The sequence below is a fragment of the Tursiops truncatus genome, chromosome X (genome assembly GCF_011762595.2).
Source record: "Tursiops truncatus isolate mTurTru1 chromosome X, mTurTru1.mat.Y, whole genome shotgun sequence".
Lineage (NCBI taxonomy): Eukaryota > Metazoa > Chordata > Mammalia > Artiodactyla > Delphinidae > Tursiops > Tursiops truncatus.
Window position 1 is genome coordinate 94020586 of NC_047055.1, and position 25437 is coordinate 94046022.

Consider the following 25437-nt stretch of genomic DNA (forward strand, 5'->3'; position numbering starts at 1 on the left):
CGCGGGGGCTTCTACTGACCAACGCTGCTCTGCCTGTCCCCGGGCAGACTGGGGATGTGGGAATCAGTGGCGCCCCCCTGGAAAGAGCCCCCAGTGAATGACTGATGCAAGTGGGTGGCTGAATCCCCCAGCTTCCTCACTGCCCTCTCCCCCACCGGGTCTTCACACGATTGTCTGTGTCTGTCCTACGGATACCAGGCAGATTGGGTCAGGCCTCAAGCTTAATGACCTCATGTTACTTTCATCACCTTGTTAAAAGATCCTATCCCCAAATACGGTCACATTCGGAGGTCCTGGGGGTTAGGATGTCAACATAGGAATTTGTGCAGGGCACAATTCAGCCTAGAACGGTTGCCCACAGAGGTACCTGCTCGCTTGTGCATCCTTTATTCACTGTCTTCCCGCATACCTGCACGCCCCTGCTTCTGCTTCCTGCCCTCGAATCTTTGTCTCAGGCTTGCTTCTGAGAGAACCCAAACAGCACTACCGTACGGTACGGCCACTCCCTTCCTCTCCCCCTCGGCAACTTAGGCTGTCACTGTGGATGGGATCCAGCACCGGATCCTTGTCAGAGCAAATTCCGAGTCCCCCACGGCCTCTCCCCTGGGGTGGGAGCGAGAGCCATCCAGCTGGGGAAGCTCAGACACTTACACTCTGCGGTGGAGAATTCCCTTCGTGTGATTCGTTCCCCCGGCAGCTCTGCTGTTCATACCTTGGCTATGATTGGCTGCATGTAAATTAGCTAAGCCTAATCCATTGATCCTAGTTGTGATTACTGCGCACACTGCGCTACCCACCCCGCTGGGCTGGCTGTAGGCTTGGTATGGATATGCAAATTAGGCAACCCTAATTTGTTGATGCTGATAAGATGAGGGATGTACGGAAGTCCTCCTGTGTGGCATTGATAAGGTGCTGAGGCTGGAACTGGGATTCGGAGTCACAATTCATAGGCTCACACGCTCCATAGAGACCATCCCTGCACACCCGGGAGCCAGGACACACTGATTGTGAAACGGAGATGGAGTCAAGACATCTAGGGGCCTGGTGGCCTTTCCTGCCTTTATAGCCGTTGTTTGGGTGTCACGCCACCCCAGCCTACCAGCGTTACCCTGCTGATATGAGCACGAGATTCTGTTCCACACCACCACCACCTCACAACTGTGCCAAGTGACACAGCTTACAAAATGTCATTTCTTACATCAGCTCCTTCGTGACAAGCCTGCAAAGTAGAGGGAACAGGAATTGTCATCATCCCCCTCGATCTACTTCTGTTTTCCTCCTGAGGTCCCAGAAACTTTGCCTACGGCCCCACTGCTCAGGGACTACGTGGCTGGAGCTAGGGCCCCGGCCTCTGGCCTCTGGGTCCGCTCCTCTCCCAGGTATCACTGCACCCTGCTTTGACAAACCCAGCTGGCAATGCTGGGGCAGCCCGGGCCTCGGGTCCCTCTGCCACATTCCCCGGGAGCGGGGGAGGCAGCCTGGGTGAGGCAGGTGGAGAGGGGCCAGATTCTCACAGGTCCTGGAGCCTCACTCACACACCAGCCTGATTCCATCTCTCCCCAACTCCAGTGTGGTTTTCAGCTGTGGCTTTTTCTCCAATCCTGACCTTGGCTCCTAGAGGCCCAGCTGTTTTCAATTGCCGGCACTGGGGGTGGGTTGGGCAGGAAAAGTCCTATTCACACCAAATCTCAAGTGTAGCAATGGAATGGCGGGCCCTAGCAGAGCGGAGCCGAGCGCACTTCGGTGCCTCAGATGGCTTTATTCAAAGTTCATAATTACCCTGAAATCTCTTAAAATGAAAACATGATTGAAGAATTAAACCTGGTAAACAAATTAGTCAGAAAGAAAACCTCCGCATAGCAAATGACAAAATCCCAAGATCCAATGCAGCAAATGAACAGGCCTGCGCTATAATTGGCAGTCAGGGCTGCAGACAGACCCAGGGCCCTGGCAAAGGCACGGCTGGAGAAGCAGCCAGCCCCCTGGGCTAGGGTAGGCTGGGCCCCCGGGGCCGTGCGGTCAGGGCCTGGGGAGGGCTGTGGTCGGGGCCCTGCTGCAGCCGCAGCTGCGTGGGCAATTGTAAGTCCCGCCGGGCTCCACCGTAGCCCGCCTTCGGGAGCCTTGCTCTGGCGGAGGCTGGGGGGACGGCAGCTGCGGGGAGGCCTGGCTGCAGCCTCAGGCCCTACAGCTCTGTCTGCGAGCGGGCTTTGGGGAGGGGCGGTTTCTTGTGCTGAAAGGAGCTGTTTCTATTTTCTGTGCTCCCCCCCCTCCATCTCTCATCACAGAACCACTGGGAATTGGGGCAGGGGTGCTGGTTCACACAGGATCTATTCCCTTTGTCTCTCCTCTGAATCAGACCTATTTCTCAGGAACTGCTAACCTCCGATTCGGGGCTTTCTCTAGACAAGGAGGGGGTGTCCTGATTACTATTGCTGTGTGACAAACCATCCCCAAACTTAGTGGCATAAAATAGCCATTTTATTGTCTTCAAATTCTGTGGGTTGGGAATTCACACAGGGACGGCAGGGACAGCTTTTCTTTGCTCCACGATTTCTGGGGCCTCAGCAGGGAAGACTCCGTGGCTGGAGGTGACTGGAGAGCTGGGGGCTGGAATCATCTGGAGGCACGGGGTGCTGGCTGTCAGCTGTCTCAGCTAGAGCTGTTGGTCAGGACACCTACGTGGGACCTCTCCATGTGGCCTGGGCTTCCCCCCAGCATGGCGGTCTCAGGGCTCCAAAAGCAAATGTTTCCACAAAAAAGGCAGACACTACACTGCCTTTTTGGATGTACCATTGGAAGTCACGCCACATTCTTCTGGTGACAAGTGAGTCACAAGCCCATTCAGGTTCAAGGTGAGGGGCAGTGACAACCTTTCCATGGGAGGAGTGTCAAAGACCTTATGGCCATGCTGTAAAAGCAGGACAAGGGGGTTCCTACTGCTCCAGCTCTTCTTGGCAAGATTGTATCCCATTCCAGGGACAGTAGATCCATTTTCTTAGGTTCAGGGCCCTGGTCCCCCTCTTCCCATGTGTAGTGGGTTGAATACTGGCCTCCAAAAAGCTATGTCCACGTGTTAACCCCTGGAACCTGGGAACGTGAGCTTATTTGGAAAAAGGGTGTTTGCAGACATATTTAAAGTAAGGATCTTGAGACGGGATCTTGGATTATCCAAGTGGACCCTGGATCCAGTGACAAGTGTCCTGATAAGAACACACAGAGAAGATACATGAAGAGGAAAAAAGGCCACGTGAAAACAGAGGCAGAGATTGGAGTGATGCGGCCACAAGCCAAGGGATGCCTGGGGCCACCGGAAGCGGGAAGAGGCAAGGAAAGATCTTCCCCTAGAGCCTTTGGATGGAGCGGAGCCTAGCCAACACCTTGATTTCAAACTGCTGGCCTGTAGGACTGTAAGCGACTCTATTTCTATTGTCGTAAGCCACTCGGTCTGTGGTAATTTGTTATAGCAGCGCTAGAAAACTAATACGCCATCCATGGGACCTTGGCCAAGTGGCCTTACTTCATTGAGTCTCAGTGAGATGGGGATAAAAATCGTATCTGCCTCCTAGGGTTGCTGGGCAGATCCGTGAGATGACCTGTGGAAAGTGCTCAGCCCAGCATCTGGCACTATTCTTGCACTTTTATTAGTAGAGTCATATAGAAGCAGGTAGAGGCCTATTTCAAAAAAAAAAAAGGGCTTCCCTGGTGGCGCAGTGGTTGAGAGTCTGCCTGCCAATGCAGGGGACACGGGTTCGAGCCCTGGTCTGGGAAGATCCCACATGCCGCGGAGCAACTAAGCCCGTGCACCACAGCTACTGAGCCTGCGCGTCTGGAGCCTGTGCTCCGCAACCAGAGAGGCCGCGACAGTGAGAGGCCCGCGCACCGCAACGAGGAGTGGCCCCCGCTCGCCGCAACTGGGGAAGGCCCTTGCACAGAAACGAAGACCCAACGCAGCCAAAACTAACTAACTAACTAACTAAATAAATAAATTTATTTTAAAAAAAAAGATTAGAAAGACAATGGAGTGTAACACAAAGGCAAATGATGTCTACTTTATCCAAGTGCTGCCTACCACGGTCCCTTCACACATCGCCTGCCTCCTGCCCAGACTTGGGACCCTTTAGGCGAGTTTGCCCATGACCTAGGACCCACCCTTTAAGACGTGGCCTGCCCTGCCGGCTCTGGCCGGCTCTCTTCGTCCCTGCCTTTCTCCAAGGCTGCTTCTCTGCACCCCTGGCCCCATACTCGCTGACCTGGGGACTGCTGCCTGGAGTTCTCTTGGCCTAAGAGATGTCTGCACCCTCTGAAGTCCCCACCCACACTGGGAGGGTCTCCAGGGCGGGAGCTGCACTGTTCCCTGTAAATGACCATTCCCACAGAGATCAAGCAAGATTGGCCACGAGCTCGCAATTACCTGATCTGGGCCATGAGATCATGGAAGATCATTATATTATTCTTGCTATTTTTGTGTGTGTTTGAAATTGTCCCCAGTAAAGCTGTGAAATGTGTGTGTGTGTGCGCCAGCTGTGGCAGTTTGGACTCTCAGGTGGACTTTAAGATGCAGGATGCCTATCAGGGAGAGCCCGTGGCACCAACCCTTGTGGAAGGGTGGGAGGAGAGCCGGACTGGGCAGAGGGAGACCTGGCAGCAGCCTCCGGGCCCTCACCCCCAGGGAGCGCTGGAGCCGGACCCACCTTCAGAGTTGTACTAGTTTCCTACTGCTGCTGGGGCAAATTCCCCCAAACGTGCTGCCTTCCACCACCGCACATTTATTCTCTTATAGTTTAAGAGATCAGAAATCCAAAATCCAGGTGTTGACCGAACTGCGCTCCTTCTGGAGGCTTCAGGGGTGAATCCGTTTCTTTGCTTTTTCTAGCTTCCAGAGGCCACCTGCATCCCTTGGCCCTGGGCGCTACCTTCAACCTCAGAGGCAGCAGGGCACATCACTCTGACCTCTGCTTCTGTCGCATCTCCTTCTGTGACTCTGATCCTCTTGGCCCCCTCTTATAAGGCCCCCTGTCATTACATTGGGTCCACCTGGCTCTCCATCTCCAGATCCCTAATTTAATCACATCTGCACAGTCCCTTTTGCCATGTGAGGTGACACACGTGTTCACAGATTCCCAGAACTAGGACGTGGACATCTTGGGAGGCTGTGGGGCATTACTCAGCCTTCCACAGAGTAGTCCAGAGGTGGGCCTAGGTGCCTAGGACTCTATATCCCTATATTAAAAGGTCACTGGAAGGGCATGACTTTGACCGAGGCACTCTCTGTAGCTGAGGCACCCCTGAAGGTGCTAATAGCCGGAGGGGGCCCCTGAAAGCACTCCACAAACCAGGACAGCACGTGGTTTCTTTTTTCTTTTTTTTTAAGATTTATTTATTATTTATTTATTTTTGGCTGCCTCGGGGCTTAGCTGCGGCACACGGGATCTTCGTTGAGGTGCAGTCTTCCATTGCGGTGCGCGGGCTCTTCATTGTAGTGCGCGGACGTCTCTCTAGTTGTGGCACGCAGGTCCTCTCTCTCTAGTTGTGGCGTGCGGGTTCTCTCTCTCTAGTTGTGGTGCGCGGTCTCCAGGCCACGTGGGCTCTGTAGCTTGCGGCACACAGGCTCTCTCGTTGAGGCGCGCGAGCTCAGTAGTTGGGGCACAGGCGCTCAGTTGCACGGCGGCATGTGGGATCTTAGTTCCCTGACCAGGGATCGAACCCACCTCCCCCGCATTGGAAGGCGGATTCTTCACCACTGGACCACCAGGGAAGTCCCAGAAAGTGCTTTCTTAAAGGGGAACCTGGGCAGTATATTATGGCGTCCGCTACCACACTCCGTCCCCAAATCTTAGCACAGAAATGGGCAGCAAGTAGGCTCGTAACCTTGACTGTAGGTGCATAAGTTGTCAGCTAGACACTCACCCACAGAGGAATTCCCAGAAACGGATCATAATGACAGTGGCACCCGCTGAGCAGGTACCATCCATCTGCCAGGCCCTACACTAAGCACGAGACTCACATGACCTCACTGCGTGCCCACCCCTGCCCTATTACTCTTCCCATTTGTTTAAACAGAAAAGGAAACTGAGGCTCAGGAAAAGTCCTCGGTCTGAGGTCACACAGCCCTAGGAAAGGCAGGACTCAAACCCGTGTCCTTCTAGCTGACCAGCACCATGACACAGTCCAACTGAAGTGTTGCAGCCATAGTAGAATGAACTGGACACTCAGAGACCAAAAGGGTCCCCTCTACTGTCACCAAGCCTCGCCATGGAAGTCTGGGTGTGTCCTCCCTGGACCCTGCCGTAATCCCTCCATGTGGGGGGTGGTCCTCATCCCATCCCCACCTCACCAGCTGGTGTGAAGAGCAGTACCCAAGTGTCTTTAAAAGAGATTCTCGTGTATTGCTGGAGGGAATGTAAAATGGTGCAGCCTCTGTGGAAGACAGGATGGTGGTTTCTCAACAAGTTCCACATAGAATTCCCCTGTGACCCAGCAATTCCACTTCTAGGTATAGACCCCAAGGGATTGCAAGCAGAGATTCGAACAGATAAATACCCATGTTTGAACACACCCGTGTTCAAAGCAGCATTATTCACAAGAACCAAAAAGTGGAGGCAACCCAGATGTCCATAAGCAAAGTATGATTTATCCATGCAATGGACTATCGTTCAGCCTTAAAAAGGAGTGAAGTTCTGACACAGGCTACAACATGGATGAACCATGAAGACATGATGCTAAGCGAAAGAAGCCAGACACAAAAAGACAAATACTGTCCCCTTACCCCTGAGCCGGTGTCACGTGGACCACAGCAAGATGGAGCCCAGAACACCCAAGTGTGAGCCTGGGTCTGCTCTGCCTTTGACTCCATCCACATTGGCATCCTCCTTGGGCGCAGGCGGGCTCAAGGCCTCTCCAGCACAGTGGTATAGAAATAATAGGTGGTTGAAGAAATGTACACAATTGTAACAGCTCTTTTCCCTAGCTACAGGGCAGGCTGTGAGGGCCAAGGAGTTATTACCCTCAGGAAGCAGCCCTCAACTAATGACTGATGGGACTGGTAGATAAATACCCCAGCTCCCTCACCCCTTGGGTAAATTCTATACTCATTCCCAGAGGACCTGACAGGATTCAGTCTATTTCCCACTTGCTTATTCACTCACCCTCTACTATTTTTTTCCCGTTCCCTGTCTCATTCCCTCCTTACTGATGTCTCTGGAGATCACCTCCCAAATAAAATCCTGGCACTCAGCGTCTGCTTCTGTGTGTGTGTCCTGGTTGTATGTTTTTTTTGCTGGTGAATGAGGTCAGGTGTATGCAAGTTTTGATAAATAAAAACATAAAAGTGAAAAAAATTTCAACTCAAACTAGGACAAAACATAGCACGGAGAACACATCAGACTTGGTCAGGTGAAATCTTGGAAACCAGATACTTTTGTTGTTGACATGTGAGACCTGGGCAGAGAACACATCTTCAACTGCCACGGAAAAAGAGGTAGGCATTTCTTTTCCTTCACTCTACCTGTCTCTCCCCTTTCTCTCTTCAACTTCATCTCTGCCCACTCCCTCTGGCACATACCACAGTAAAACATGCACTCATTCCCTGAGTTACTTATAGTTCTCTACTCTTTCAAGCCTCCATTCCACTCCATGGGTTATTTCCTTTGCTGGAATGACCTTTCCCTCTTTGTCCAACCTGGAAAACTCTTATTCAGCCTTCAGAACCCAGTTCCATCATCCTTTGAGAAGGCCTTTCTTGACTCCTCCCATCACCTCTGTACTTCTTCCCTTGGTGTTATAATTGAATTTGTTTCATATCTCTAACAGGACACCCACCCACCCACCCCCCAACACACACAGTGAGTTCCTTAACTGAAGAGCCTTCTAGATTCCTAGCAACTGGGACCTACAATGCTTAGCACATATTAGAAACTCAATACTGAAATTTAGTATGGCCTATTCCCTTTTTGTCTTGCATGAGCATTTTGGAAAGTGTGTATTATAAAGGTGATCCTTTTAAAACCTAAGTCGAGAATAAAATATGCAGGATTAAACCTACCTAAGGAGGCAAGAGACCTGTACTCTGAAAAATATAAGACACTGATGAAAGAAATCTAAGATGACACAAACAGATGGAAAGATATACCATGTTCTTGGATTGGAAGAATCAATATTGTCAAAATGACTATACTACCCAAGGCAATCTGCAGATTCAATGCAATCTCTATCAAATTACCAATGGCATTTTTCATAGAACAAGAACAAAAAATTTTAAAGTTTGTATGGAAACACAAAAGACCCTGAATAGCCAAAGCAGTCTTGAAGAAAAATGGAGCTGGAGGAATCAGGCTCCCTGACTTCAGACTATACTACAAAGCTACAGTCCTCAAAAGAGTATAGTACAGGCACAAAACCAGAAATATAGATCAATGGAACAGGATTGAAAGCCCAGAAATAAACCCATGCACCTATGGTCAATTAATCTATGACAAAGGAGGCAAGACTATACAGTGAAGAAAAGACAGTCTCTTCAACAAGTGGTGCTGGGAAAACTGGACAGCTACATGTAAAAGAATGAAATTAGAACATTCTCTAACACATACACAAAAATAAACTCAAAATGGATTAAAGACCTAAATGTAAGGCCAGACACTATAAAACTCTTAGAGGAAAACATAGGCAAAACAGTCTGTGACATAAATCGCAGCAATGTCTTTTTGGATCCACCTCCTAGAGTAATAAAAATAAAAAAATAAATAAACAAATGGAACCTAATTAAACTTAAAAGCTTTTCCACAGCAAAGGAAACCATAATCAGAATTAAAATACAACCCATGGAATGAGAGAAAATATTTGCAAACAAAGCAACCAACAAGGGATTAATCTCTAAAATATACAAACAGCTCATGTAGCTCTATATTAAAAAAAAAATTAAAAAATGGGCAGAAGGACTTCCCTGGTGGTACAGTGGTTAGGAATCTGCCTGCCAATGCAGGGGACATGGGTTCGACCCCTGGTCTGGGAAGATCCCACATGCCGCGGAGCAACTAAGCTCGTGCGCCACAACTACTGACCCTGTGCTCTAGAGCCTAAGAGCCACAACTACTGAGCCCACGTGCCACAACTGCTGAAGCCCATGCGTCTAGAGCCCGTGCTCCACAACAAGGGAAACCACCGCAATGAGAAGCCCATGCACCACAACGAAGAGTAGCCCCCGCTCGCCGCACCTAGAGAAAGCCCGCACATAGCAATGAAAATCCAACGCAGCCAAAAATAAATTAATTAATTAATTTAAAAAAGGGCAGAAGATCTAAATAAACATTTCTCCAAAGAAGACAGAGATGGCCACAAAACACATGAAAAGATACTCAACATCACTAATTATTAGAGAAATGCAAATCAAAACTACAATGAGGTATCACCTCACCGTGGTCAGAATGGCCATCATCAAAAAGTCTGCAAACAATAAATGCTGGAGAAGGTGTGGAGAAAAGGGAACCCTCCTACACCGTTGGTGGGAACGTAAATTGGTATAACCACTATGGAGAACAATATAGAGGTTCCTTAAAAAACTAAAAATAGAACTACCCTATGATCCAGCAATCCCACTCCTGGGCATATATCCGGAGAAAACCATGATTCGAAAAGATATATGCACCCCAATGTTCATTGCAGCACTATTTACAATAGCCAAGACATGGAAACAACCTAAATGTCCATCGACAGATGAATGGATAAAGAAGATGTGGTACATATATGCAGTGGAATATTACTCAGCCATAAAAAAGAATGAAATAATGCCATTTGCAGCAACATGGATGGACTTAGAGATTGTCATACTGAGTGAAGTAAGTCAGCTAGAGAAAGACAAATATCATACAATATCACTTATATGTGGAGTCTAAAAAAATTATACAAATGAACTTATTTATAAAACATAAATAGACTCACAGACTTTGAGAACAAACTTAACAGTTACCAAAGGGGAAAGGTTGGGGGGAGGGATAAATTAGGAGTTTGGCGTTAACATATACACACTATTATATATAAAATAGAAAATCAACAGGGACTTACTATATAGCACAGGGAACTCTACTCAGTATTATGTAATAAGCTATAAGGGAAAAGAATCTGAAAAAGAATGGATATATGTATAACTGAATCACTTTGCTGTACCCCTGAAACTAACACAACATTGTAAATAAACTATACTCCAATAAAAAAATTAAATTAAAAAATAATGAAATAAAACCTAAGTCGGATCATATCACTCCTTTACTCAAAGCCTTGCAGTGACTCCCTATTTTACTCAAAGTAAAAGCCAAGGTTCCGACACTGGTCTCCAAGACCACTGGGTACCAGAGGGTACAAGAATCTGCCCCACCTCTCACATCTCTGCTCGTATCTCCTATTCTCCCCCTCCCTCTACCCCAGCCACCCTAGCCTCCTTGGTGCTCCTGTAACGTCCCAGGCAATTCTGCCTCAGGACCTTTGCACTGGATGTTCCCTCTGGCTAGAACACTCTTTATCCAGATAACTGCCTGGCCTACTTCTTCACCTCCTTTGAGCCTTTGTTCCAATGTCACCTTCTTGATGAGACCTCCCTGACCACCCTATTCAATTTAGCCACCATCCCCATCTCATACTCCCAACCCCGCTTTTCTCCTCTCCTTTCACATTTTCCATAGAACTTCTCTCTTTTTTAAGAGATGCGATAATTTACTCATGTGTTATGTTCATTGTTTGTCTTGCCCCATTCCTAGAATGTAAACTCCATGAGAGGTGGATTTTGGGGGGGGCGGGCGGGGCACGCCTCACAGCATGTGGGATCTTAAGTTCCCCGACCAGGGATCAAACCTGGTCCCCCTGCAGTGGAAGCACGGAGTCTTAACCATTGGCCCGCCAGGGAAGTCCTGAGAGGTGGAATCTTTTGTCCATTCTGTTCACCAATACGTCCCCAGCACCTAGGCCAGCTCCTAGCACATGGCAGCCACTCTCGAAGTATTTGTTGAATAAATGAACCTAGGTTATCAATCCCTCTTGGATTAGAAAAAGTAGGCCAGCCCTCCTGGAGGTAAAAGCAGGCAGCGCCCCCAACTTGCCTGCCTCCCAGGGAAGTTCAGGGCAGGGGTCTCCCTCTTTCCTGGAGATTCTCCCAGGAATGCTCCTCCACGTCTCCTACGACAGCTTTCATTTGATGAGGAAGTTCTTCCCTTACAGGCACCCAGTTGCCCTGCACATCCTCAACTCTCTGAGCAGGGCTGAGACTAGGGACAGGACGAGAGCCCAGGAGCAGGCCAGCGGAGGCCCCCATGGCCTGTGTTGGTGTCAGGGAAAGCTGGCTGCCGTGGCCTGTCCTGATATGTGCCCCCAAAGTCTCGGAGAGGCCTCGTCACCTCAGCACGCACCTCCCTTCGAGTTTTGGGGCCTAAACATCCCAAGAAGGAGCCCAGGGGCGACAGAGGGTCCATTCTGAGCCGTTACAACACAATCCCTCAAAGCCATCTCTCAAGTCTTAAGGAAAATTCCACAGGTTCTCCACAGTGAGCACTTACAGGAATGTCTCCCCTGTTCAAAGGAAAAAGACAGGACGCTCATAACGATTCCTTCCTTCATTGGGCCAAGTTCTGGGAGACCAGGCAGGCCCTGCATGTAATTAGATAGCCCAAGCGGCAGGCGAGATTCACCCGTCCACCACTTACAAGCGTATCAAAATGTCAGGTTTTGCATCTGAGGCTCAAAATGAAAGCCGTTTGGGTTTGGCAGACCCGCTGCAGTGTGCTGGCTTCGGCCTCAAACTGGTGATTTAGTAAACAACTGTGTGGGGGTAGTGGGGGGACCCCAGCTCCCCACCAACAGCCTGGCACAGAGGGCCGCGGCAGCATTTCGATAAGAACAGGAACGAAAGCAGGGAGAGGTTTCCAACTTGAGGACTCCAGGGGTGGCGGGGATGCCGGAGGCAGCAGGTCAAAGGGCCCCCTCAGGCCGAACCTGTGGAAAGTGCTTTGATCTCCTAATCACATCTATTTATCCTGGGTCCAGCCTGAGACAGAAGACCTGCCCAGAAGGACCAGCTTTGAGGGCAAGTCGGGCTCATGAGGGCCTCTCTGAGCTCTTGCTTCTCTGGAGGTACTTGGGGTTCTGTGGGTACTTCTTGGGCAACCAAGAAGGCAGTCCTGGGATCCCTGAGCCCAAGATGGACCTGGTTTACTAGGGCCCAGAGAGCTGAGAAGGGGGAGAAGGGGGTAGAAGCCACTGGGCCGTGACCTCTGTGGCAGCTGGATACAGAGGCGAGAGCAGCAACGTCCATGGGATTTACTTGTCCTCAAAGACCTCCAACTGTGCGCCGCGGGGAGGAGGGCCGGAGGGTGGGAGAAGCCAAGTTCGAAGTGGCCTTTCATTGGACTCCCCGACATCTAATAACAACAGTGATCGTAGCACTTACTTCGCGCCCGGCACTTTTCTTCAGACTTGCCCTTTACTAACCCATGGCCACGCTACTGTAATTCCTATTTTACAGATGAGAAAACTGAGGTACAGAGATGTTAAGTAACTCACAAAAGGTAACCCGATTTGCAAATGGTACAACAAGATACTTCGACCCAGGCCATCTGGCTCCACCATCCACATGCCTCACTACTGAGCCCACCGTCTCCTCACCCTGTTTTTTCCCGTCCTGCCTCCTGACCCTGACACGGTAGCACACGGGCAGAATCAGGACCTCAGGGGCCCTGATCCGACTCTAACATCCAGGCTCATCATTTTCAACCTCTCTGGGTCCTGTTCCTTCCCCATTTTGTCAAATGAAACTTGGGAGATGCCAGGAACGTGAACACTTTAAAAAAAAAACAAAACACCACCAACACCACCACCGAACGTCTATTGTCCTTTTCTTTCCTCTTCTCAACTCCTCTAGGCTTCCTGCGAGATCAAAGTTATGAGAGGTGTGTGGTGAAAAGAGTTTGCGGGGCAGAGCTACCTGGCAAGAGGGGGTTGGGGTCTTTTCCTGACCGGAAAGGGCTTTGAATCTAGTCTCCTTTTAGGGCCTACCAGCAGAGCCGTTTGGCTTTAACTCCGGGAGGGGCCCTTCACATAGGATACACACGGATGGTGACCCTTGGAGTCATTCAACTTGCCTACCAGGCTGAGTGGGAGAAGCTTCTCGAAGAAAGGGCACCTTTGCCTGAGGAACAGCCCAGCCCTGACCACAACCCCTGGGCGTGCGGAGCAGGGACTTAAAGGCCTGAGGCCTTGGGGGCCGGGGCTTAGATGAAGGGCAGAGGACAAGAGAGCGGTCTGGGAAGGCCAGGTAGGCAAAGCGGGCCTGGGACGGGGGGCGGGGAGCAGCCATGAGGGAACAGCTCAGGGACGCCCGCACCCACACCCCCGCTGGGCTGTGGGAGGGAGACCCTGACCACATCAGGGGTGTGTGGCGAGGAAATGAGGCCTCCTCAGGAACGAGCTGCAAATGAGAACCGTATGGAGTTTCGGGATCCCCGCAGGAACACAGGGAAAGGATACAGTTGCGTCCATGGGAAAGTTATTATCATCTCCGCTGAAGTTAAACATTCAGGAGGCTCTGTTTTCCATCTCCTCCGCCTGGGAGCCCGTGAAGGGGGAGGCGGATGGGAGGGCGTGGGGGGGGCTTGTCGGGAGGGCCTGGTGGGTCACGTTTTCCGAGGGGAGTCAGGGGCAGGGAGGCACCGTTAGAGGCGTCCCGGAGGAGGCCTGCGTCTGCTCGCTCTTCCTCCAGTGCTCGGGAAGCCGGTTTGCCAAGGGCAGGCTCTCTCTGGGAGCTGTCAGAGGCTGCTTCACCTCTGCAAGTCCCTGGGCAGATGGAGGGGAGAAGGAGGGAGAGGCCTTGGGCCCTGAAGAGACAAACAGGTCATGTAGAACTCGGGCCGAGCTGCAGGAAGGCGAGGGCTTCAGGCTTCTGGACAGTTTTCTATCCCTTCAAAATGTACTGGGAATGGAAGTGCTGGGCAGAGAGGTCCAAGAAGGGATGTGAATCAGCCTCCAGGTGCTGGGCCTCCACCAGCATCCACTAATGACCTTTGGGACAACAAAGCTGCCTCAGAGAATGGTCCCTCTGCCCCGGCTGCCCTCAAGGGCACGGAGAAGCTGGGCTTTCAGGCTTCAAGGGAACGAGCGTGCTGAGCACGGGGCGCAGCGACCTCCAAGCCTGAGGAGCACGAACACGCATCTCAGAGGTGCCTCCCTCCCTCCCCTACTCTCCCTCTGCCCAGGGATGTTCCTTCACTGAGCATGGAAGGCAGAAGGCTGCCTGCTACCTGCCTCACAGCTCCCCCCTACCCTCTATCCCATAGCCCTGCTGAGATTTTCTGGGCTTTTCTCTCAAGGATAATAACAGGGAAAGACAGGAGATTTTTAAACGGTTCCTTACACACACACACACACACACACACACACACTTTCCTGGACAGAAGGATGCCAGCGAGGTGTTGTGGGATCTGCAAAGGCCATCCCAATATTGCCCAGCCTCGGAGGACCTCCCAGGCACCGTCCCAGAGACGAACAGGAAGGGGACCCCAGTCCTGCCTGCACAGATGAGAAGTGTGGTAGAGCAGGTGTGGGCTCTGGAGCCCGCAAGACCCAGGCCTTGGCCCCAGTTCTGCCACTAGTCAAGCCACATAACCTCTCAGACCAGTTTGCTCAACTGTTAAAGTGAGGAAAGTAACATTAGTCGCCAGAATGGTTTTAAGGATTAGCTGACAAAACACATCTAGCCCATGGAAGACACGTGCCAGATGAAGATTCCTTTTCTGGCCACATCCCTGACCCTGGAGACACAGGCCTTGAGGACTGGAACTGAAATGAGTTAGCGATCAAATTTAAATACTAACAACAGAGATCTAACTACAGAGGCTTACACAAACTTGAAGTTTATCCTCTCTCATAAAAAAGAGTCCAGCAGTAGGCAGTCTAGGGCTGGTATGGCAGTTCTACAGTCATCATAGAAGGTCCCAAGCGCCTTCTATGTTTCTCCTTTACTTTCCTTAGCATGGGGCTTCCATCCTCAACGTCACAAGATAGCTGCTGGAGCTCCAGCCATCATCATCACAGGAAGGAGAGGTTTAGGGAGAAGGAGAAGAGCAAGGGGCAAAGGGGACTCTTCCCAGTTAAAAGAGCCCCTTTGAAGACTTGCCCTTATTATTATGCGCCACCTCTAATCTTCAAGCAAAGCTGGGGATGTAGTCTTTTACCTGCACACAATGCTGCCCCTAATAAAATCCAAGGAAGACGAGGAGAAGGCAGAGTTGATATTCGCGAGTATGTCAGCACTGTTGTTAAAATAGTGAAATATCTGCATACTGATGATAAGTGGCCCCTTCCCCAAGCCTCGCCCCCAATGTCCCTCCTTGTGGCCCTGACCCCTCCTCTATCTCCCTATGACCTAGCAACTGGAGGGTCAATACCTAGAGGACCTCAAGAACCCCGGTTCAGCACTGGGCAGGCATCTGCTCTGATTGGTCATTGCCTGTCCTATACGGCGGTGAAATATTTCGAATGTCACCCTTGGAAGGATGGGTGCCAGGCAGGTGAAGAGCCCAAATGAAGTTTCCTAGTAGCCGCACAGGAAGACGGAAAAAGAAATGAGTGACAGCTCGAAGGACACAGAGCAATTCTACCGAGCACGACTTAGTCTGCTCTCTAGGATAAGAAGTACCCTTAGAACTGGGCGATCAAGGCCCCTGGCCTGGGTGCCGTGCTCTAGAGGGCCCTGCTCTGGCCACACCCCTGCCCATGAGGCAAGGCACCCACAGGACCAAAGGGACACCCACCTGGAGCCTCTTCTCCCCTCTGGACATGCTCTGGGATCCTGGGACCCCAGAATTCCCCTCCAGACAGCCCTAAGTGCACTACCAGGGACTGCCCAGGCCTCCTCCCCTCGTCTGTCCTCCCAAGGGCACACACTGCCATCTGTTCACACCCCCCCTTAGGTGGCCCAGGGGTGACTGTTTGCAGGGGGATTTGGGGGACAGCGCTGGACCAGGTGGGCCTGAGGGGGGAGCATTTAGAGGCACCAGGTCCCTCCCAGTATGGAACGGGAACGGGCAGAGGGGGCCCAGGAGCCAGCTGTGCTCTGGTGCAGAACGCTGCGGAATCCAAGAATTCGAAATCCACACCTGGCTTTCCACGTCACTGTGAAGTTACATTTGTCAACATACTTCGGGAAGGCTGATTTTAGTTTTGAAATATTTAGGGGTACAGAATGCGGGCTTCTGTGTGTACTCCTGTCCTGGCCCCCAACAAAGTTAGGGGCGGGCGTGTCCACAGTGATCACCCATTTGTAAGTCTGGCCTCTGTATCTTGGGGGAGGGGATTAATCAGAACAGGGAACAGACCTGGATGGAGCGAGTCAGCAGCAAGGCCCGGGACTTAGACCCTAGAGGTACCTCCTGTCTGCTGTGGGAGCCCTGGATGTCCCTCACAGTATCGCGAAGCAGGGCTGCGGCTCTGAGGTCGGCTGCGTGTTATTTAATGACCACCCTGGTCCCTGCAAGGGACACTGAGTGAGCACCTTCTGGGGCTGATGAACCAGGCTGTGCGAATGCAGGCGGCAGCCGAGGTGCAGGTACAGCTAGCGGTGGAGAAGATGGAGTGACCCACCAATGTCTACTCTCAAGCCCATGGACAACTACAGGTGGAAGAGGCTGTGTGTGAGCTTAATGCTGATGGACCAGACAGATGCCACCACAGCCAGGACAGCCCTATGAAAAGGCAGCAGATGGAAAGACCCCAACCCCATCTCCAGAGGAACCCGCATTCTCCACTCATAGGGAAGTCAACAGCCTTGGGAATGGGCTCAGAGCTGCCCCTTTCCCTGTGGAGGCTGCTGGAAGTAGCAATTTCGGCCCATCTTCCTAGGCAGTGACGGACACAGAGCACAGCCCGGTGGCTGTGATGCGGACCTGACCTGCCCCTCATTCTCACCCCCAGCCTGCAACCCAGTCCCTGCTCCCTGGGCTTTCCAGGTGCAATTCCCCAGCCTCCCCGCAACCTCCCTTCTTCTCTTTCCCTGGAGCCGTCTCACTACTACGCTTGAGCTTCTGGAGAAATCATTAAAGCCGAGACCAGCCACACATACCGGTCAACCACGCTCCTAAAACTCAGTAACAAATTTGATGCGTAAGCACCGTCCAGGCACTCTCTGGGGTGAGGGATGGCGGGGTCCCTAGTTTTCATGGGTCACCCAGAAAAAAACGCCAATGATTTCTGGCTTCTTATGAGTAAATGCTTTTTAGTATATGTGGGTCCGGCTATCTTTCTCAGTAGGAAATCTCATTTTGCTAACTTTCAAAAGTGTATTATAAAACCTTCCACGGCTTGGAAGAAGTAAGTTTTGGAAAGAAAAGGGGAGAAGGCGAGGGGTGGGAGAGAGAGAGGGGGAGAGAAATCTCACTTCCTGAGAGAGGCTCCGTCAACACCCCAAACAAAATCTAGACCCTCGGTTATACTCTCGTAGCATCCGCATCTGGCATTTTTCCTCCAGAGCATTTATCTCAATTTGTAATTATGTATTTACTTATAAGGTAATTTGTTTTCTGGCTGAAGTTAGGAACGGTGCCTAACGGCTTAGGCACTCAATGAATATGTGTAAAATGAATTTATGAATTCTTCAAGGGAATGGTTCCAAAAACAAAGTTTTAAGAATTTGCAGGAGAGTGAGACCAGCTGCCGTGTACTCTCAAACCAATGCCAGTTATTGGTTGGGATTCTGCCCCAAAACAGAAGATCTGAGAGGAGGCTGATACTGCCCTGAGCCCCAAATATGCACCCGAACGCCTCCTGCCCCTCGACCCAGCTGTCCCAGTTATCATAAATGGTGGAACGAATTTTCCCAAGACTTAGTAACCTAAAAAAATAATTATGCTTACAGATTCTGCAGGTCAGGAATTCAGACAGCGGGGACAGCTTGTCTCTGCTCTGTGTCGTCTGGACCCTCCTCGGGAGGACTCAGAGGCTGGGGGCTGGGGGATAATGTTGGTCATCGGCTGAGGGCCTCGGTTCCTCTCCCCATGAGCCCCCACCATGCAGCCTCTCGCACGGGCTGGTTTGGATTTGCTCACAGCTCGGCAGCTGGGTTCGAAGGGAGAGCATCGCAGGTGGAAGCTGTATTGCCTTTTATGACCCAGCCTCAGAAGACAATTAACATCACGTCTGACTCATTCTCTTCACGCAGGTAATTACAAAGTCCCACCCAGGATGGAGGAGGGGGACTCAGACTCCAACTGTGGATGGGAGGGTTCTAGAAAAACAAGTAGGACCAGAAATATTGTTGTGGCCATTTTTGGGAAATAAAATCTGCCACGAGCCTGACACCAACGTGCCAGTCCCAAGCCTCGTGCCCTCAGATGCCCCACTCCCCACTCCCGCCCCACTTCCTCTGCTTAGTTTTGCCTGAATGTTCACTGGTATCCGTGGAAAGCCCTGGAAGGAGACTGGAGGACAGGAGGAAGGGAGAAGCCAGGGAATTTCTCCTCCTTGCTCTCTGCCTCAGTAGCTGGAGCACCTCTGTGCCTGCAGATCCCGGGGGACAGAAGCATCGCAGCTCTGGCTCCTGCCTGGTGAGCCCACTTCCGGACTCCACTGACCCAGCTCTTCCCTCCCTCCCTCCAGCTTCAGGGGCAACAGGCGCTTCCTGCACTTGCCTAGCTCGGCGTTTTCCATCACATGTGTAAACAATTTTATGCATTAAGTTCCATCCGCTCCAAACACCTAGAGTAGTTCCTGTATCCTTGATTGGACTTTGACCGATATAACTAGCAAGGGCCAGCAAGTGCTTGCAGAAAAGCAGACGAGGTCACGGAGTGCATAAACCCCAGAATCGAGTCTCAGCCCCATCGTCACTCAATTTGATTCACTCTGAAAAGTTTGTCTTTCTCCTGGATTCTAAAACAGCAAAACGAAACGAGTCTTTGGGACCCCTATGTTCATAGCCAGAATTTCCAATTTCCTTTTCAGACATTCAGAGTAGTTGTCTGACTTTGATAGCTCTTCACTTTCTTGAGTGTACTTTGGACCAACAGGACCCTCATTCACAGGGCCGGGAACCACAAACCCAAAAATGTTGGCCGGATAACACGTACGTGTGGTAGCTCACCTCTGAGACGGCCTCCCTGAGCCGCACCTCCCGTTATTCAGGTCCTTGTATATTCCTCCCCTGATCAATAGGATATTGTGGGAATGACACAGTGTGGCTTCTGAGGCTAGATTATCAAAGACATTGTGGCTTGTGCCCTGCTCTCTCTTGGATCAACCTATCTGGGGTAAGCCAGCTGCCATGTTATAAGGACACTCTATGGAGAGCCCTACGGAGACGTCCATATGGTGAGGAGCTGAGGCCTTCTGCCAACAGCCAGTGAGGAACTGAGGCCTATTGCCAATATCCATATAAGTGAGCCATCTTGGAAGTGGATCCTTCAGCCCCAGTCTAAGCCTTCGGATGACTGCAGCCCCAGCCAGCATCTTAACTACAACCTCATGAGAAACCATGAGCCAGAACCACGGAGCTAAGCTGCTCCTAAATTCCTGACCCAGAGAAACAGGGAGGTAATAAAGGTTTGCTGTTGTTTTAAGCCACTAAGTTCTGGTGGAATTCGACGTGCAGCAATAGATCACCAATACAGTACAGGAACATTATACTCAGAGCAGCTCTGCGGATAGAAACTCTGCTGTTGACCCCTGGGAGGTGGGCATCCCCACATCCAAAAGTGTATTCCGGGTAGATAGGACCAAAACCTTAAAAGCCTATGAAAACACTAGAAGAAAACACAAACTAATTTTTTACATGATTGGGGTAAAGAAAAAACTTCCTAGGCGAGCCATGAAGTCTAGAAGTCATGGAAAAGACGGACAGATTTGACAATGTAGAAGTAAAACCTTGTGTATGAAAAAAGACGTCATGAACAATGTCTAAGATAAATGACAGACTGGGAGAAAATATGTGGAGGAGAAGGTGGAAGCAAACACCACAATGCCACATGGAAGGGGTACGAAGAGCAGATTTTATTGGGAAAGTTTTCAAGTAAATGCTCAGCGAGATGAGGTACATGGACCCTGTGCTGTCATCAGTCCACGGAAAGGAGCTGGGACTCTGGATGTAGGATGCACAGTGGGCTATGATCCAGGGAGGGACCCTGCCCCTCCCCACTCTGGATGCTACCTTTCAATTGTGTAAGATTGGAGAGGGTTTACATACAGGGAACAGTCAAGACTTGGAGGTATGTGTGCTGGAGGAAGGGGAGCCCTCAGCCCAATGCCAAGTTGGGTTCAGTCACAGCCACTCCCACTAGGGGGAAGGTGGGAGTCCTCAGCCTGAGCAGGCAACAAGAGAAGGTTCCAGGAGTCATCATTGGACCATTCTGCTTGTCACTCCACAAAATGTTTGCAACATACATAACAGGCAAAATGTTACCATCTCTGATAAGCAAAGAGTTTCTAGAAATTAGAAAAAAAATAGTCCAATAAAGTATAAGCAAAATGGGACTTGCCTGGTGGCGCAGTGGTTAAGAATCTGCCTGCCAATGCAGGGGACACAGGTTCGAGCCCTGGTCCGGGAAGATCCCACATGACGTGGAGCAACTAAGCCCGTATGCCACAACTACTGAGCCTGCGCTCTAGAGCCCACGAGCCACAACTACCGATCCTGTGTGCCACAACTACGGAAGCCCACGTGCCTAGAGCCTGTGCTCCACAACAAGAGAAGCCACTGCAATGAGAAGCCCACGCACCTCAACGAAGAGTAGCCCCCGCTCGCTGCAAATAGAGAAAGCCCGCGCACAGCAACAAAGACCCAAGGCAGCCAAAAATAAATTTAAAAAATTAATTAATTAAAAAAACATAAGCAAAATATAGGAACACAAATCACAGATGAAGTATACAAGACCCCAAAACATATGAAAAGATGCTCAATTTCACCCAACGATAAGAGTAATGCAAAATTAGGGACTTCCCTGGTGGTCCAGCGGTTAAGAATATGCCTTCCAACAGGTTCGAGCCCTGGTCAGGGAACCAAGATCCCACATGCCGCGGGGCAACTAAGCCCGCATGCCACGAACTACAGAGCCCACATGTGCTCTGGAGCCTACGTGCCACAACTACAGAGCCCACGCACTCTGGAGCCCGTGCACAACTAGAGCGAAGCCCGTGCACCGCAACAAAAGATCCCACGTGCCGCAACTAAGACCCGACGCAGCCAAAAATAAAATTAAATAAATAAAACTTTTAAAAAGGAGTAATGCAAAATAAAAACCAAAATGAAATACCATTTTTAACCTGTTCCACTGGTAGAAAAATTGAAACAATTGACAATAGCTCATGTTGGTGGGAGGGTAAATTGGTTCAGCATTTTGGGGTGAAGCAACTTGGCAATATCTTTCACAACTGTAAGTGTGTAACTCCTCCTTGCTCAATATCCCCTACAGAAATAAATCTTAAGGAAACACGAAAACTCGAGGAGACATGAACTAGTTCGTTCCAAAAATATTTCTTGCATGCTGTTCCAGGTACTGAGGGGCTGTTCCAGGTGTTGGCACCTTTCCAGGTGCTAGGAGCTGCAGCAGTGAAAAAACAAGTCCCTGGTCACATCCTAATGGAGGACACAAAAACCTGTGGGCAAATGAGGTACCATTACACTCACCAGGGATGCTACAAGTAAAAAGACTGACAATGGTGAGCGCTAATAAGAATATGGAGCAACCAGAACTCTCATACTTTGCTGGCGGGCACGTAAAACAATTTGTCAGTTTCCTATAAAGTGAAATATATACTTATCATATAACCCTTTATTAGCACTCAGATATTTACCCAGAAGGAAAACATATGACCACAAATCCTTGTAGGTGAACATTCATAGCACTTTTATTCATAATAGCCCCAAGTATAACTGACCCAAATGTCCATCAACAGAAGCACAGACAGACTGTGATCTATCCATACAATGATAGACTACGCAGCAATAAAAGGGAATTAACTATAGGTACACACCACATGGATGACCTCAAAAATATGCTGAACAAAATATTATGCAGTCACACGAGTGCATCCTATATGATTCTACTTATATGGAACACCAGAAAAGACAAAAACTGATCTCTAATGGCAAAGAAAATCAGTGCTTGCCTGGGGCTGGGGGTGGGAGGAGGGGATTGACCGCAAAGGGGGCACAAGGAAAATCTAGGGTGATGAAAATGTTCTAGACTTTGATCATGGTGGTGGCACATGGGTGGTGGTCACACGGGTTACGTTTGTCAAATCTCAGCCATCTGAACACTTCAAATGGGTCTAATGTATCATATGTAAATATCCATCACTGAAGTTGGTTCAAAGAAAACGTGCGGGTGGATTCTTGCTGTCTGTGACACAATCCCACCCACAAAACCTTCTGGAGGCAAGAGCATGGCTTCTATCTCAAGGCACCAAGCGCCACGCTCGAATGTGTGAGAGACACTGAACCCCACAGTCACACAGAGGAGGACACAAGGGGACACCTGGCAGGAAGTGCTCTCTCTCTCTCAGGAAGTGCAAGATAGTGTTTTGATCAGAGGCAGCAGATGTGAACTGAAATAGTACGGCTCTACGATGTTAGGGACTCATTGCCCTAAAGCTGAACCCAAGATTTAAAAACTATACCTAATTATGTGTCACCCTATGGTTTATGTGTCTAACCAGAGTTGCTCTTGTCCTTGGTATCTATTGCCACATCATGAACCCAAACCTAGCGGCTTCAGGACAACAACTCGTTACTCTCTCTCACAGTTCTGTGAGTTGACTGGGCTCAGCTGGGGGGCTTTTTACTCTGGGTGTCTTGTGCAGCTGTAGTCAGGTGTTGGCTGGGGCTGGAGTCCTGAAGGCTTAACCCAGCTGGACATCCAAAATGGCACACACACGGGGCTGACAGTTAATATTGGCTGCTGGCTGGGAACTTAACTGGGGCTTCAACCGGAACGCCTTAAGCGTGGCCTGTCCGTTGTAGTTTGGGCTTCTCACAGCATGGTGGCTAGCTTCCAAGAGGGACTGTCCCAAAAGTGAGCATTCTAGTAGGCTCAGGAAGCTTCAAGTCTTTCTGTGATCCTGTCCTGAAAAACCACACAGCATCACTTCCACCTCATTCTCTCAGTCGAAGTAGGCATAGGACCCACCTGGGTTCAAAGGGGTAGAGACACAGACCTCTCTACTTGACGGGAGAGTGACAGGTCTCACTGCGGAAAAATATATGGGATATTGTGGCAGCCATCTTTCAAAAATGCAGCCCACCCCAAATATATAGTGAAACCTCATTTTTCTTTGCTCTTCAATGTAGTTTTAAGCTGGGCTCCAACAACTTTGACTAAGGGCAAAGGTTTGAGAAAGGCAGGATTCCACTGATGGTCAGCCCAGTGGGATGGAGGTCTTACTATTTACACACTAGTAGTATTAGGTATTACAGAAGTTAGTGCCTCCAAATAACTGTTTGCTTTTCCTCTACAGCACTTAGAGGGCTTAGTAGTGTCTCTCTTACTCCTGGATTCCCCTCTGCTGTTAGCCCTCACCCTTCCTTCAGGATCGACCTAATCCAGAAGATATTTCTCTGGGCCACACCTGACTCTACAATCACATCTCCCAGCATTTCAGTCTCTGTACACTTCCCTACAGGCATTTAGAGTATTTCGTAGAGCTGGGCTGCAATGCCTCGTTACACCAACAGGTGGCAACCTAACATCTGACCCAGGCTTGTATTTTAGGGAAAAGGGGATGGGGTTGTGGGATACGGTTGGGGAGAAAGAAAGGCAGCAAAGGAAGTATCTAACGTTCCTGTGCTGCAGTCTGCAATTTTCGAGTTTGAAATATTAATTGTTCTAAAATACCCTTTTCATCAAGCTTTGAAGTTTGATAACACCGGTTTTCTCCCGAACAAAGGACATCTATGACAGCTGTACTGAATGCTCCACAGGGAGCCTCGATAATCCAAGATTTCATCCAACATCCCGACTCGTTTTAGAGCCAGTCAGCAATCCGTAATGGATAAGCCACTCTGCCTAGGGCACTCTATTAGACTCTTAAAGTGGGCCATGACAAGGAAGAAATCCAGTCTCTAGTTTCAAGGTGCCTACATGGTAACTTTCAAGACGCCTCCAAGACAGTGTCTAATCAGCTTAAACCTGGCAACTGAGGGCTCAGGTGTGGGCCAGTGGGAGCCCATGATTGCCCTAGCAGGGGGGAAGGGGAGAGGGGCCAACGTGGGGAGGGACAGAGTGGGAGGGCCAAAAGGAAACCGGGTGTTGATGAGCACAGGATACAGTTGGGCAAAACGTCAGAGGGAAATGGGGAGAAAAAAAAAACCAGTGTAAAGCGTGTTGCAGGAAAAGACAGACTTGATTTGAATGGAGGGTACAGACCCTAATTTCAAATTATAAGACGTTAGTGCCAACAGGAACCCCAGAGACCATCCAGCCCCAAGCTCATTAGCTAGGAGGGCCACTGTCGGTGAGCTGCACGCCTGGACTGGAATGCGGCACCCTGACTTCCACATGAGGTCTCTCTCCAAGTGTTGAGCGAGGGTGATGTAACACAGGCAGAGAAACGGTTATTAGTCAGAATTTCCAAGAGGCTGTAACCTCTCCTCTTTTTCACCGAGTCCAGCTCAGTTTGGCAAATCCCTCAGTGACCTCGGGGAGGCTGCTTCTCCTCTGAGCCTCATTTCCTTCTCTTATCAAACGCTTACTGTACACTTTGTGCTATTCCTCGTGCTTTATGTGTGAATTCACTCTGTCACCGCTACAACTGTCTGAGGTAGGTAGGATGATTACTATGTGACAGATGAGGAAACTGAGGCGGAGGTTAGTAAATTGTCCAAGGTCACACAGCTAGGAAGTGGTGGAGAACTGGTTCAAACTGGGGCTGTCTGGCTTCAAACGTGTGCACTCAACCACTAGGTAACCCTGCCTTTCAGCTGGCTTGGCTGGACTAGGTGCCCTCCAAGGTCCCTTCCAGGGCCGACTTGGTAAGCTTCTACCCACTTGCTTCCTCTAGGACTGGTCCAGGAGAACCCAGGAGAGTTCCAGGGAAAAATCCTCCCCGAATGGCCATGTATCCTGCTCTGGGGCCCATTTTACAACTCTAGCCATCACGGAAAAGGCCAGTGGGGACGGTCAGAATCCTGAGATGAGAGACAAACGTGGAGGGCAATGGAAGAACTTGCCTTTTTCAACCCGTTCATCTTTGTTGTTGTTTCTCTCAGTGGCTGTTCTTCTGCACAGAGGGTCCACTTCTCCAAATGTGATTTTGAAACTGCAGCAGAGAGAAAGCCAAATAAACACAGAATGGTCGGCCAAGGGCCCGTACTTTCTATTCCCTGGTTACAAAGTAAAATTAGCTAGCTGGTGGCCAGGGCTGGGAGATTTATTTTGGTCTGAAGTCAACCCACAGATTAACAATATTGGCAAGAACTAT

The 25437-nt window shown here is 50.1% G+C and overlaps 1 long non-coding RNA gene across 1 annotated transcript in view; it reads right to left on the minus strand.

The window, feature by feature from the left end:
• The window catches only part of LOC117310415 (uncharacterized), a 261394-nt gene that overhangs the window by 157351 nt on the left and 78606 nt on the right, over nt 1-25437 (minus strand). Inside the window, exons 11-12 of the long non-coding RNA XR_012329167.1 lie at nt 25187-25275; nt 17883-18253 (exon numbers count right to left, since the gene is read on the minus strand). This is a non-coding gene — a long non-coding RNA (uncharacterized lncRNA). The remainder of the gene's footprint in view (nt 1-17882; nt 18254-25186; nt 25276-25437) is intronic.